This window comes from Numenius arquata, chromosome 1 (assembly GCF_964106895.1).
Source record: "Numenius arquata chromosome 1, bNumArq3.hap1.1, whole genome shotgun sequence".
Taxonomy (NCBI): domain Eukaryota; kingdom Metazoa; phylum Chordata; class Aves; order Charadriiformes; family Scolopacidae; genus Numenius; species Numenius arquata.
The window spans coordinates 15,720,532-15,732,766 of NC_133576.1; the positions used below are offsets into that span (position 1 = coordinate 15,720,532).

The 12,235-nt window shown below is 42.5% G+C and overlaps 1 protein-coding gene across 2 annotated transcripts in view; it reads left to right on the forward strand.

Annotated features, from left to right (window-relative positions):
• ZBTB20 (zinc finger and BTB domain containing 20) overlaps nucleotides 1-12,235 on the forward strand; it is a 168,375-nt gene that overhangs the window by 135,105 nt on the left and 21,035 nt on the right. Inside the window, exon 4 of one of the 2 annotated variants that reach the window (XM_074148599.1) lies at nucleotides 4,705-4,892. The gene's annotated coding sequence lies outside the window, so the exon portion shown is untranslated. Of the gene's footprint in view, nucleotides 1-4,690; nucleotides 4,893-12,235 lie in introns of those variants that run through there. The other variant, XM_074148608.1, reaches the window with a different exon arrangement.

The following is a 12,235-nucleotide window of genomic DNA, read 5'->3' on the forward strand; positions in this document are numbered from 1 at the left end:
TGTATGATACTATAGCGTTAAGGTACATGGAAAGGAGGGAATGCCTCACTGCAATGAAGATACTGACAGAGAACAGCAATAAAAAGATGGCAGTAATTGTACATCTTGCTTTATGCATGAGCTGGAAAGCGCTGATATGCACAGTTCAGTTCGGCACTGACAGTGGATGCAGTTAGCCTGATATTAGGTACTGGAGAGCATACAATCAAGAAAGAAGAGAATATATTTTAAGTGGTGTAAATGAACTTAATGAAAAACAACACAAAAAATGTAAGGGAATGCTGAAAGCGAATACCAACAAAAGAAAAGTACCTGGACGTAGGATAGTAAATTTAAAGAGGTGGAGAAGGCAGGATGTTTAGAAATGGACAGAATAAATCTTTCATAAATCAGTAGCAAATATGAATTCTGCAGTGACTCTCAAGCCTGAGATTAGCTTAGACAGGTCAGTACCTTTTCTGTCCCCAACTTCCGGGGATCTGTGCATCAGGTCCATGTACAGAAGTGCCATCTCTTTGCCATATTGGCTTTCTGCTGTCCTTCACAAGAAGCAAACGTGATGATGGCCCTCTGATAATTTTAAGAATTAGTGCAATATTTAGAAGGACTTATAATGCACCACAGGTGTGTATAGAGAAGGAGCTCAGAGATAACTGGAGATCAGGCTGGAGTCCCTTGCTCCAAGGGCACCTCCCCAAGTCTTTTGCAAATAAGTTGCAACTTTTATTGCCTTTACTGACAAGTAAATAGCAAACTTGTTTCCAGGATTAGTCAGTACAAAAGAACATAATCATATGAACTAAAGTAGCAAGGTAGACTGACCCTTACTACTGAAATAATCACATAGGACTGCCAATCAATGAAGTCCAGGGATGGTATATAGATAGGTATAATTTGGGAAGGTTACACAAACAATATTTATTACTTGTTTAATTCTCTCTTGTACACCTGTGCTTTTAGAGTTTTTGACATAGCTATGACAAGTCATACTCTTCCATAGCGTGCCATTTTACCTTCTGGAACATGGAGATATATTAGAGAGCTTGCTGATGGAAGTGTTCATAGAAGTGTGCAATCAGAAAAAAAATTAGGTTGGAAGGGTCCTCTGGAGGACTCTAGCCCAATTCCCTGCTCAGAGCAGGGCTGACTTCCAAGCTGGATTAGGTTACTCAGGGCCTTGTTCAATTAAGTTTTGAAAATCTCCAAGGATAGAGATGCCACAACCTGATCCAGCACGGAACAACTCTCCCTGTGAAGACTATAGCAATAACATAGCAATAGAAGTAGACTATGTAAGTGAATGTTAGAATATTTAATTAGAATATGGGTGAAGATCATAGCAATAGGAGCTGTCTATATGGGTGATAAGGTAGGGCAAAAGGATAGCAATATACTTAGAGCAGTAGCAGGATTTCTCTGGCTTTGTCCATTGTCCTTTGCTGGCAACAGCAGTCAGACATTGCAGACTGGAGAAGAACCTTGTTTGGGTTTCTTCATAGGTAGTTTTGATCACAGTGTCCCCAGATTTTTCTTTCCTGAAAACTTTTCTTTAAATCCTTAACTGACTTGGCTGTCTCCCTTCCTCAGCCTGCATTCCTTTCAGGTGGTACTGAGATGCAGGGCATATCTAAACAGTATGAGAGAAACAAACTGCTGTGGAGAGGTGTTGCCTCTAGTGCCAGTCAGCACTATTGCTTCTCTTCCCATCCTAGTGAACACAAGTCACCAAGCTGCAGGACTCTAATGTGGAAAAGCGATGACATGAGCATCTTGATAATGTAGTGTCAGCTTCAAGACCGAAGTAGAAAATAAAAGGAAGAAGCAGGGGGAGCTGTGCACAGCCTTGCTGGTGTATTTTTTTAACCTGTCCCTCTAATGAATTTTGAAGGCCTGGGACGCACAGGTGGGATCAGCCACGCAATGAAGCATCAGTCAATGCTTGGTCTAACACAACTGTGGCTGTACTAGCAGCCAGTAAGTCATGTTTACTCAGACTGAGCCCCTACCCTGCAAATAACAACAGCGTCCTTCCCAGGGGAGACAGCTTTGTGTGTGTGGATACAGCTGGAGTCAGAAGCTGTATTCCGAGCATATAACTTAGGTTAACTCTGAGCTGAAAACAGACCTTAAATATGGCAGTTCAGCTTCAAGACGCTAGGGACTTCATTACTCCGTACATCCAGAGTCTAACCCTACATACATCCTTTGCTGCCTGGACAAAAAGCCATGCTATCTGAAGGATTATTGGGTAGCAATGCTGTAAAAAAGCAGATTCCTGGCAGCCCCCAGTGCATGCTGGCTGCACATGGGAAAGTCATGGGATCTGGAAATGAGGTGCATGAAGGTGGGCCAGAGTTCGTATGCCAAGGATCAATGCAGACTGTTAGAAACATAACATAAAATATATGTACCCACATACAATCTCTGCATCTTAGGCATCCTCATCCACGTAGCAGGAGATGGATCCCAGTGACAGAACGGGGAACAGAAGGAAGGATGCCCGAGCTTGGAGTGACGAGATGCTCTGTTTACTCCTCAGGAAAAAAAACATGCTTTTAAATGGTTTGATTTTCCTCCCATTTAAAATGGAGCAAATCAGCTCAGCCCTTTGCTATACCTCTGCAACTTTAAGTAAGGTCCATTTAGGCATCTTCTATTGATTTAGATCAGATTAGACTTTAGCCCGGTATATTTTGAGCATATTGATTATATATGTGGAGGATACAGCAGCAGTACCATCTGCCCATCCCATGGCGTGAGGATTTTGAGCCCTGGTAATCCAAAACACGTCAGAGCTGCCAGGCAATCGGTGTGACCCTCCATCGGCGGGGGTTCACCAGCAGAGCTCAGCTCCCCCGCAGCACCCCAAACCCCCCTTCTGCCTGCGACCGAGCACCCTTTTTTCTGCGTTTTAGCCAGCCCAGGGCATCCCTTCAGCACCAGGCAGGTGCCAGCGGCCGCTCGGGCCCAGTACCTCCTGGGGGAGGGCTTGTTTTACTCCTTTTTTGGGGCAGTTTAACTTTTGTTTTTCCTTTTTCGTTATAATTAAAATTTTTCTTCCCTCTTCTCCCGGAGCTTTCACGTTCCAACCGAGGGGGCACCTCGCCGGGCCGGGCCGGGTCGGGTCGTGTCGGGCCGAGCCGGGTCGGTCCCGGGCGGCTGCTGCCCCCCGACGGCGGCCTCCGGGAAATGGCGACGGGTGCCGGCCCTGCCCCCGGCCGGGCGTGCCCCCCTTATGTAATGCTTTTATGTAACCGGCCGGGGCCTGGGCCTCGGTTCTCCCCTTCCAGGTAGCCGGCCCGGTCTGCTCCTCCTTGTGTCCCCCCCCTAACACACACGCACCCCCCCACACACACCCCGGCGGGAATGGGGTTTTTTGTTGTTGTTTAAAAATCGAGAGGTCCGTTCAGTCCTCAGAAACCATGTTTTGGTGTGTCAGCCACGTGCCATCCTGAGCGGGATGTGGGAGAGAAGATGCCTCTGTGGAGAAAGGGCTCCCACTGCCACCTTTTAGGAGGAGAGTCCATCTCTGTGGAGGGGGGCTTTGCCAGCAGACAGGGAGCCAGGACGCTGGAGGAGGCAAGGCCTTGGCTCCAGCAGAACCTCCATGCTCTGAGATGACCTTCGCTCCATGGTCGCTTGGCGCCACGAGGTGCTGCCTTGAGAAGGGCCTGCTCCCAGGGCAACCCGCCACTGCTTGTGCCTTGGGCATGAGATAACAGTGTTTTATTTGGAGGGCTTCGGCCTCCCCAGCTCCTGCTGCTCTCTCACAAGCATGGCTGTGGCCCTCTCTGCCACCCCGCAGGAGCTGCTGGATGTTTCCTGAGGCCCCATGGCCATGTGCTGAGTGAGGGTAGCGTGTTCCCAGCTGGAAGCTGCAGCCCGAGCTGGCTGGGTGGCTTACCTGCCTCCGGGAGCAGAGGAGGGAGAGCCTTCAGCTGTAAAACGGAGAGGGAATAGCGAGATGTGGGCACTTGCCTCCCTGTGTAGCATGCTCGCTGCGTGATTTGAAGCCACCACTTCTCTTTGTGCCTCAGTTTCTCTGTCTGTAAAACAAAGGTGGTCATTAACTACCTGCTTAGTGTTCCTCTGAGGCATAATTCTTCATGTTTACAAAATTCTTGGAGGTCCTGGATGGAGGGAAGTGTTGAGAGCTTGCATGCACTGTGCTCATAGCCTGTTGTTTCAGGCTCCAGATCCTCATGCTTTACTTAGATGACCTCTGCATCTCAAAATTGCTTCAGTGCTTTTCCCTACAAAACGAGTCTCTGCACTGATTTGTTTTGAACTGAAAACTTGCATATTTGTTTGCTTTTCAGACAATTCTATTACATTTCTGTATAGCTCTCTCTATTCAGAATGCTACAGCCTTGGTTAATATTTGTCAAATGGAGCTCCGACTGTCTAAACCACTGGGACAAGTTTCATTTTATATGTCATCAGTAGGGGCAGAATGAGGAGATTCGTGCTTGGCCTATTTGCTCTAACAGTCTCAGGGCCATTGCATCAGAGTCAAAACAAGGAGCAGCTTGTTTCCAAACAAGAAGCATGGAGGAAAGTCTTCTCTGCCTCCTTCCCTGTAAGGGAAAAGAGAGGAGAGAGGGGGGTTGTGGAGGGAAAGAAAGTTATCTTTAACAGATTCTAAAAATGCCTTTTCTCAAATATGCAGTCAGTCCCTTCAAAGGTCTCTTTGTTTATTTTCAGGAAGAAACCCAAGACAGCTGAAAACCAGAAGGCGTCTGAGGAGAATGAGATTACTCAGACGGGTGCATGCAGCGCCAAGCCGGGCCTTCCCTGCCTGAACTTTGAAGCTGTTCCATCTCTGAGCCCGGCCCTCATCCACTCACCACATTCACCAACAAACCTGCACACACACACAGGGTCATCTGATTGTGAGTACACCAACATGCTGCTGGGTTGCGCTGGGGTTCTTGAAAACACACTCCTTACTGCGGACCAGGTTTTCCAGATGGATGCTCTTTCCATAATGGCACAAGTGGGACTTACGTTTTCCCTTCTTTGCAAATTGCCACTGAAACAGAGCATTTTGCGTTAAGGTCATGGTAATGCAATCAGCCAGAGGAAGCTGAGAGCATGTTGTTGGGCCAGGCTGCTGCTTCTTATGAATTAAAAATGGAAGAGCCCTCAAGCATGTCTCTTTCCAACTGGAGCTGTAGTTACTCCTCTCCAGGTAGTCACATGCTTCTCATTACCCAAGCGTATCTACTGACTGGGGATTTTCAGCCTATGCTGTATTGCAGTGGGAGAAAACAAGTGTCTGGCTCTGACACCCAGGATTGTAAAGGATTCCCACGAAGAAAGAGGAGATTGTTTTGTGGAGAGGATCAGTCTGTGAGAGTCTGGAAAATCTTGGTAGACATGTGGTACCAGATTCAGGCCCTTGTTTTGAGTGCATTCACTTTCAGATTACTCAGCATGGGCTAATTGGCCTTTTAAAAATGTTCTTTTCCATTTTGCCAAAAAATACAAAAAATAAAGGAGAGAATGATTAAAACTGGATTTTAGAAAGTCAGAACTTACCCTGTCAGCTCTTCAAAACCGTCGTTTCACAGGCTGGAAGGCTCTTGGGCAAGAATTTGCAGGGTGATGTGAACCTCACCATCCACTAGTTTTAGAATATATAGTTTACCTTTTCTGTGGTGGTTTTAGGATGTTGTAAAATTTACAAGGGGGAAAAAAGGAGAAAGAACGATGATGACACCAGGTTTCAAGAGCTCAGAAGCCAACCAGGTTTTGCAAAGGACTATAAAAAAATCAGGGCATGACAGTAAAAAATCAGATTAAAAAGTATGTATATCCTTTTCTTTTTTAATTTAAAAATCCTGCCTCAGGGCCAAGCTTGGAAGCAGACGGGTTATATGGATCATCTCTATCAAAATCACTTTAGCTGCAATTCATTCCTGTTGCCTTCTGACTTTATTCATTATGAGCTTCTTCTAGAGATCTTGATTTTAATAGAGCTGGTAAACATTGGGGAGACTTTCCCAAATCTCACCTGGTGATTTGGGGAGAAGAAAGAGATGTGAAACAATTGAGCAGCAGGCAGCATGCAATTTAGTATATAAAAGAATTCTCTTCAAATTGGAGATGTCAGGGTCTTTGTCAAAACTGGGGTACAGTTTTGTCTTGTAATGTTTTCTGAAAACAAAAAGCTTGTGAAAAGATGCAAAAAAATGAGCAGAACAACAGGAAAAAATAATCCTTATTTTCAAACAAAGAATCCCTTTATCCCATTCACAAAGATGAAGGAGTTCATTAGTAAATGGGATTTGAAACCTCACACTGATGTTTTTTGACAGTACGAATGGAGACCCATGAAAGCAACCTTAGGACAGAGGCCAGCAGGGGTTGTAGGGAACTTGGAGAATGAACTCCTGCTTTTGATTTCTGAGGTGGCCAAGTTCAGGGGTGAGGAATATTGGCAGAGGGCAGTAAGGGGAGGTGGAGCCTGCTGCTCTTCATGCTCCACCTGTTCTGTGGACAAACAGAGTCTTTTAGACCCCAAAGTTTTTAATGTCCCCAAATCACCTTCCATTCCTACTAAATTCACAATACCGCTATGAATAAGCTGCAAACCAAGGTTAGATGCTCTTTTCACACTGACGTTCTTTTCAGAAAAGAAGTTTAATAATAATTTCAGCATTAATTTTGTCCTATCTCAGGAATTGTTGAAATTTAGTTCCCAAAATACAGTTAGAGTCCTGCAGAAATTAAAGAAATGCTAAGACGTCTTGTAGTGTTGATTTCTGCTAGTTGATTCCATGTGCTTTGAAACTAATGGAAAAACTTCCATTGTTTACGATGGATTATAACCTTTATCAGGCTGTATTTGTTCGGGGCAGTATGCATATAATTAGCGTTTGGCACACCCTTACAAAATAGCAATGCCAGTTTCTCACATGAACTAAAAACAAGGCATGATGAATAATTACTGCATATTTACTATAGCTATCTCCTGTGTTATGTGGTATTCTTTTTAATATTGCCTCAATCCTTCTTGCTGCAATACACTAATTAACCCAAGAGCTTAATATTTGTGACTCCCAACATTTAAAAAAGGGCTTTCCTATCATTACAAACCCTTTCTTACCTCTTGCCTCCCCTACCTTTTAGACCGATACTTTCCCCTCACCCTAGAATCCCTCCCTTTGTCCTTCTCTTCCCCTCCTCTCAGAGCTACATTGCCACGTCTTTTTGCCTCTCAACTTTTGGACCTGTGGTGATGCTTTACTTCTTTGGGCCAGCAGCACTTCCTGTCCTTCTCTCTACCTTCTAGACATTACAACATTGCTTCTTCTCCCTTGCCCAGACCACCATACTGCCTCTGCTGCCACAAATGGGCAGGTTATATTTTATTTTCAAAGAACATTCTTCATTCTGGTGGGAAGTTTTCTAGCGGATGGTAAATAATTTAAAAATACTTAAAAACTAGGATTAGACAGGAAATTTGAGAAGAATTTTTGTTGAAAATATCAGAGACACCCAGAAAGAGTCAGCATGGTAGGGTATATCAATTCTTGGAAAAATTCACTGATGTACAGATGGTTCCATAAGCCTTCATTCATGAATCTGGAAAAAAGACTTGGATTTTATGGGCCACCTATTCAAATCAGTTTGAAATCTTCACTGACCATTTTGCATGCACAGTCACTAGTGCTTGGCAGAAAACAACACCACATATTTATTATGAGAAATATTCAGAAGCCAATCTACTCTAAAAAATCAGGGTGCTTTTGGAATGATTCAGATCAAAATAGTTTTTCCAAGCATAGGAAATAAAAACTCTGTGATAGCCATCTGCTCCTCAACTGTAAAAGGCAGAGGTGAAGAAAGCCTAAGCAGTAGTTTGAATGCCAGTCTTACTGAATTGAGTACTTAGCAGAAAAATCTGAGTAAAGTCATATGTGATGCACAACTTCATTTAGGGCTTAATTCTATTGTGTAGTACATTCTACATGCTGTTTCTGATGCTGCTTATTCCCAATGAAATTGCATTACTTCTGACCCTTGTAGGATTGGGTCCTAGATTTCTGCATTTGAATATTATGATGTATTTCCAGCACAGATGAACTTTTGAAGCAAAATCCAGAACCTAGGAGGCACTGTGTCCAGTTCCCATCTCTTTCAGTCTTGGGAAATGCTAACTCACGCAATGCCATTGGAGAAACAAGTTAGAGGAAGAGGTGCTTCCTGAGGTAGCTGTTTTCATCTAGGGCTTGGCAGATAAAAAGTACCACTTCGAATTAATTCAGAATTAAGTCATAGAGTGAGCTGATAGAGCTCCAAATGAGTTGTACCTCTAGCTACTCAGCTGTCACAAACAGATGTAGCTGCTTACCCAGACAAAAGGTGTTTGTGCAAAAAGCTACAGGGACAAGCATGGAAACATGGAAAGGTTACAAGGAAGTAAAGGAAAGCATATGAGATTTGGTGCTATTTGCAGTTTTCCTCATACTTTCTTTCTTATAGATAGAGAATGGACAAAGTTGGTAGGGTCCTAGTTTGAAGGCTGAACTGCCTCAGATAAAGCTTCTAAAGATTTTGCTGAGAGGGAAGGAAGTCATCAGGACTTGGCTGTATTTAAACTGATTTGGTCTGTATAGGCCACTTACTTCAGGAGCCCTTCAGAAAGCATCTATAACTATGTATGTTTTGCAAGTGCCAAGAGATAAGATCATTTTGGCAGAAACTTTCACGAGTTCTCAGAGATACAATCAGACAAAAACTTCATTCAAGCTCTGATGTATGCATCTTAACAGATGTGTCCAAACTCAAAGGAATCCCATGGGAACAGTGCAACTGAATCTCTTTGTCTCTATTGATAGTTATAAGAGTTATTCTTAGACATTGGATGGTCCATCTGTGAAGGAGTTTGTTCCAGACAAGGGAAAAGCAACATCTTTGCAAGGAGTTTGCATGGGACTGAGAGGCAGGTTGGACAATCATTGGAAAAACTGCTGAAGCAATTTTTCTGATTTTAGAGAACACAAAATTCTTGCAGAGACCTGAGATTCTGGTAGGGAAGGAAACTTGAGGAGGAAAGTGAGGCATAGGTAATTTTTGAAAAATCCATGAAACAATTATTGGCAAGGCATTGAGATGGGGAAGGACGTCATAAACATATGTTTTAGCAAGGGACTGAGGAGTTTTTATGCATTAAATAGAATGCATTTTATAAAAACTGTTGGTCATGGACCACATCTGAACCCTTTGCCCATACAAGTGATGTGGGTGACTTGGTCCAGTTCCAGCATTTTTTAGCTTTCACAGGATGGGAACTTTGAGGCAGTCTGTTTTCTTTTTCTCCTTCTAAGTTCTGATCTTTGTAGCTTGATAGCCTTCCAGCATAATGGGGAAAGGCAGAGAGGGAACCTCACAAGGTTCCTGAACTCCACAGAGCATTGGTAGTGGATGTGGAAACTGGGTTTTCATGTTCGTGAGCAGCTAGGGGAACCCATCATTCCCTTCCCATGAGTCAACAAGTTTAGTTTGCCTGGGGCCAATACAGAGGCTAGGTGGAACTGAAGGTGGTTGGGCCTCATCTTTCTGATTTAGGTTTCCAGTGTTTCTCTTTGAGGTTCTGTGGCAGGAAGAGAATGGTTACAAGCCCTTATGGTCTTCCCTCTGGAAATTTGTGACTGTAATTCCTTATGAACTGCTCTGGAGCTTTCAAATGATATCTAAGATCAGAGGGGAGGAGGGGGGCTCCTCTTATCAGCTTCCTTGTTTTCAGAGGCAGGCAGTATGTCTATAGTAATTTCGTCTGTATTTTTGCTAATCTACATGTGGTATGTGTTAGCTAATACTGAGTATTTTTAGCTTGTTTTTAGTGACCTAAGAAATTACGTATGTTTAGATATCTATTTTAGATGATACAGTAATAATGATACAGACCTTTTCTGTAGCAAGCTAAACTGAAAGGAAGGATATCCATAGTTCTCAAGTACTGATGTCACAACACTTAATTATACTTTTGTCTTGCAGAACATTTGAAGTTTTGTTTAGTAAATGCTTCTTTTTTTAACAGCCATAAGTGGTTTCTATGTCCTGTAGGTTTATATTTCTGTTTGTAAGATTATCAAAGAAATATCAGCCAGAAATGACTCATGTTTTCGTGGAAGGAGATATATGTTGCTGGAATTGTGTAGAGACAGAATTAAGTACAAGCACAGGTATGTAAAACTATAAGCTGCGCTCACCCTGCCTTTGTTGAAAAAGCCATCACGATACACTGAAGAATTGGTGGTGTAAAATGTTGTACTACTGATAGGAGCTGGTCTCTATATTCCTAATCAGTACACTAAGTGAGTTTTGTCAGGTTGGTCTCTCGGGCTTTTCTTCTCATGAGAAATGACTAATAGCATATGGTACTTCAGTTATGAAGTCAGTGAGTATGTTTTCAGAAGAAACTGTGTGACTTTGGAGCCTAAGTTTCACTGATGCATAAATCACATTTATAACACATAGATGCTTTTGAAAATTTGTCTAATTATGCTAAATGTTGATTCTCTTATTTGATGACCCTGTAATACTGGCTTGATGCTAGGTTGTCAATTGTGGTATTCAGTGCCTTTCTTACTGTTCCCCATTTTGAGAACTCTCAGTGATAACATGCATAATTTCAGCTTTGGTTTAAAACAGCTGTGCAAGTTTCTAGCTTTCATGATTTCAGGGGAGAACTTGAAGATATGTCCCCTGTGTATCTATTCTTTTTAAGTACCAGAGAAAAGGATAAAAATTCTTACTGCTCTTTACAGTCCCATAGCTTCCATTCTTAAGATTTTGAGGTGACTGAGTTGATAATACTGTGATATTTCTGTTTTTAAGTCATGCTGCAGCCACTGAGACACACTGTAATTGTCCAGTAAGGTATCTGCAGTCTGTTTCTGAGTTTACCTGTTCCTGTCTTCAGTCTGCCCCCCATAGATTTTTATTACTATTCTTTAGGTTGTGAGTCCTCCAGTAAATCCTTCCCTTCTATATTGCATGAGCGTTTCAACTCCTTCACTCATTAAGTGAGTGACCAGTGAATGCTATACAGCTATCTGTCACTGTTCAACGTATTCAGAAGTTCTAGTACTCTTGTTATTTGGGATTTGTTTGTTTGTTTGTTTTCATATGTGGCTTTGGATGTTTTTTTAGTAACAGTCTCCAGAACAAGTGCTTTCCTCTTCTCCCCATTGAGCTCGCTTACCTTTTTCCATCATCCTCCATTCTGAAAACTAAAGCAATAATGTCAATTCCACTGCAGAATTTCTGTAACCTCTTTGATTACCTTTACTGCTTTCGTAGATCAGTAGTCTAGCTAACCCACTGAGTCTGCTCCTTGCCTACTTAATCTGTCAATGCACGTAACCTACAGCACTTCTTAGGTACCGGTCATTGCCATGTAAACTTTCTCTGTCTGATGTGTTTGTGTTAAAGACAAATAATTACAGTATTTGTCTTTCTACCTTTTGTCATTTTTTCTTTAGATTTCCTCTTCACCCTACCTAATCTTTGTTTTACATTTAGCCTGCTACAGTTTATGCACAGTTCTATTAGTGTCACTTGGGGTTGATTTCCATGTTTGGAAGGATACATTTTCAGCTTTAATGAACTCTTATACCTTGTTATTTAACCTTGTAGCATTTTCTACTTCCTTATATTTTTGCTTTTGTCCTTGGTTATGCATATGGACTCTAATAAAGTATTATTAATGCCATCTCCCTGCTGATCTTACGGATTTTAATTCCGTATCTTTTCCTTTCAGATGCTTTTTGACTATCTTCCTCTTCTTTTTTTCCTTTTAATAGTTGTTCCTCCTGAAGTTTCACATACCAAAATTGCCACTTTATATGATCTGCTTGAAGGACGTCAAACATAATTATGCCAATCATTGTTGTTTCATGTCTTAACCATGCATGCAACTGCTGTCATCTCCTCTGTCCTAATTGGGTGAGAAGACTAAACCAAATGTACTGTTTCCCTCACATGGTCTGGAGAGGGTCACTTCATGTAGCAGAGTCAAACATAAAAGATTTTCCAGTGTTTGACAGGTGACTCTTACTTGAAGGGAACTAAAGCAGCTACATCTACATCTCCTTTTTTTCCTGCTGTGTGTTGTTAAAAACCCGCATAACTCAATGCTTACATCTCTATTGGTTTGTCCTTTGCATGCTATAGAGAGGCACCTTCCATGCTTTGAGAAACATTGACTGGTGCATTAGTTGCC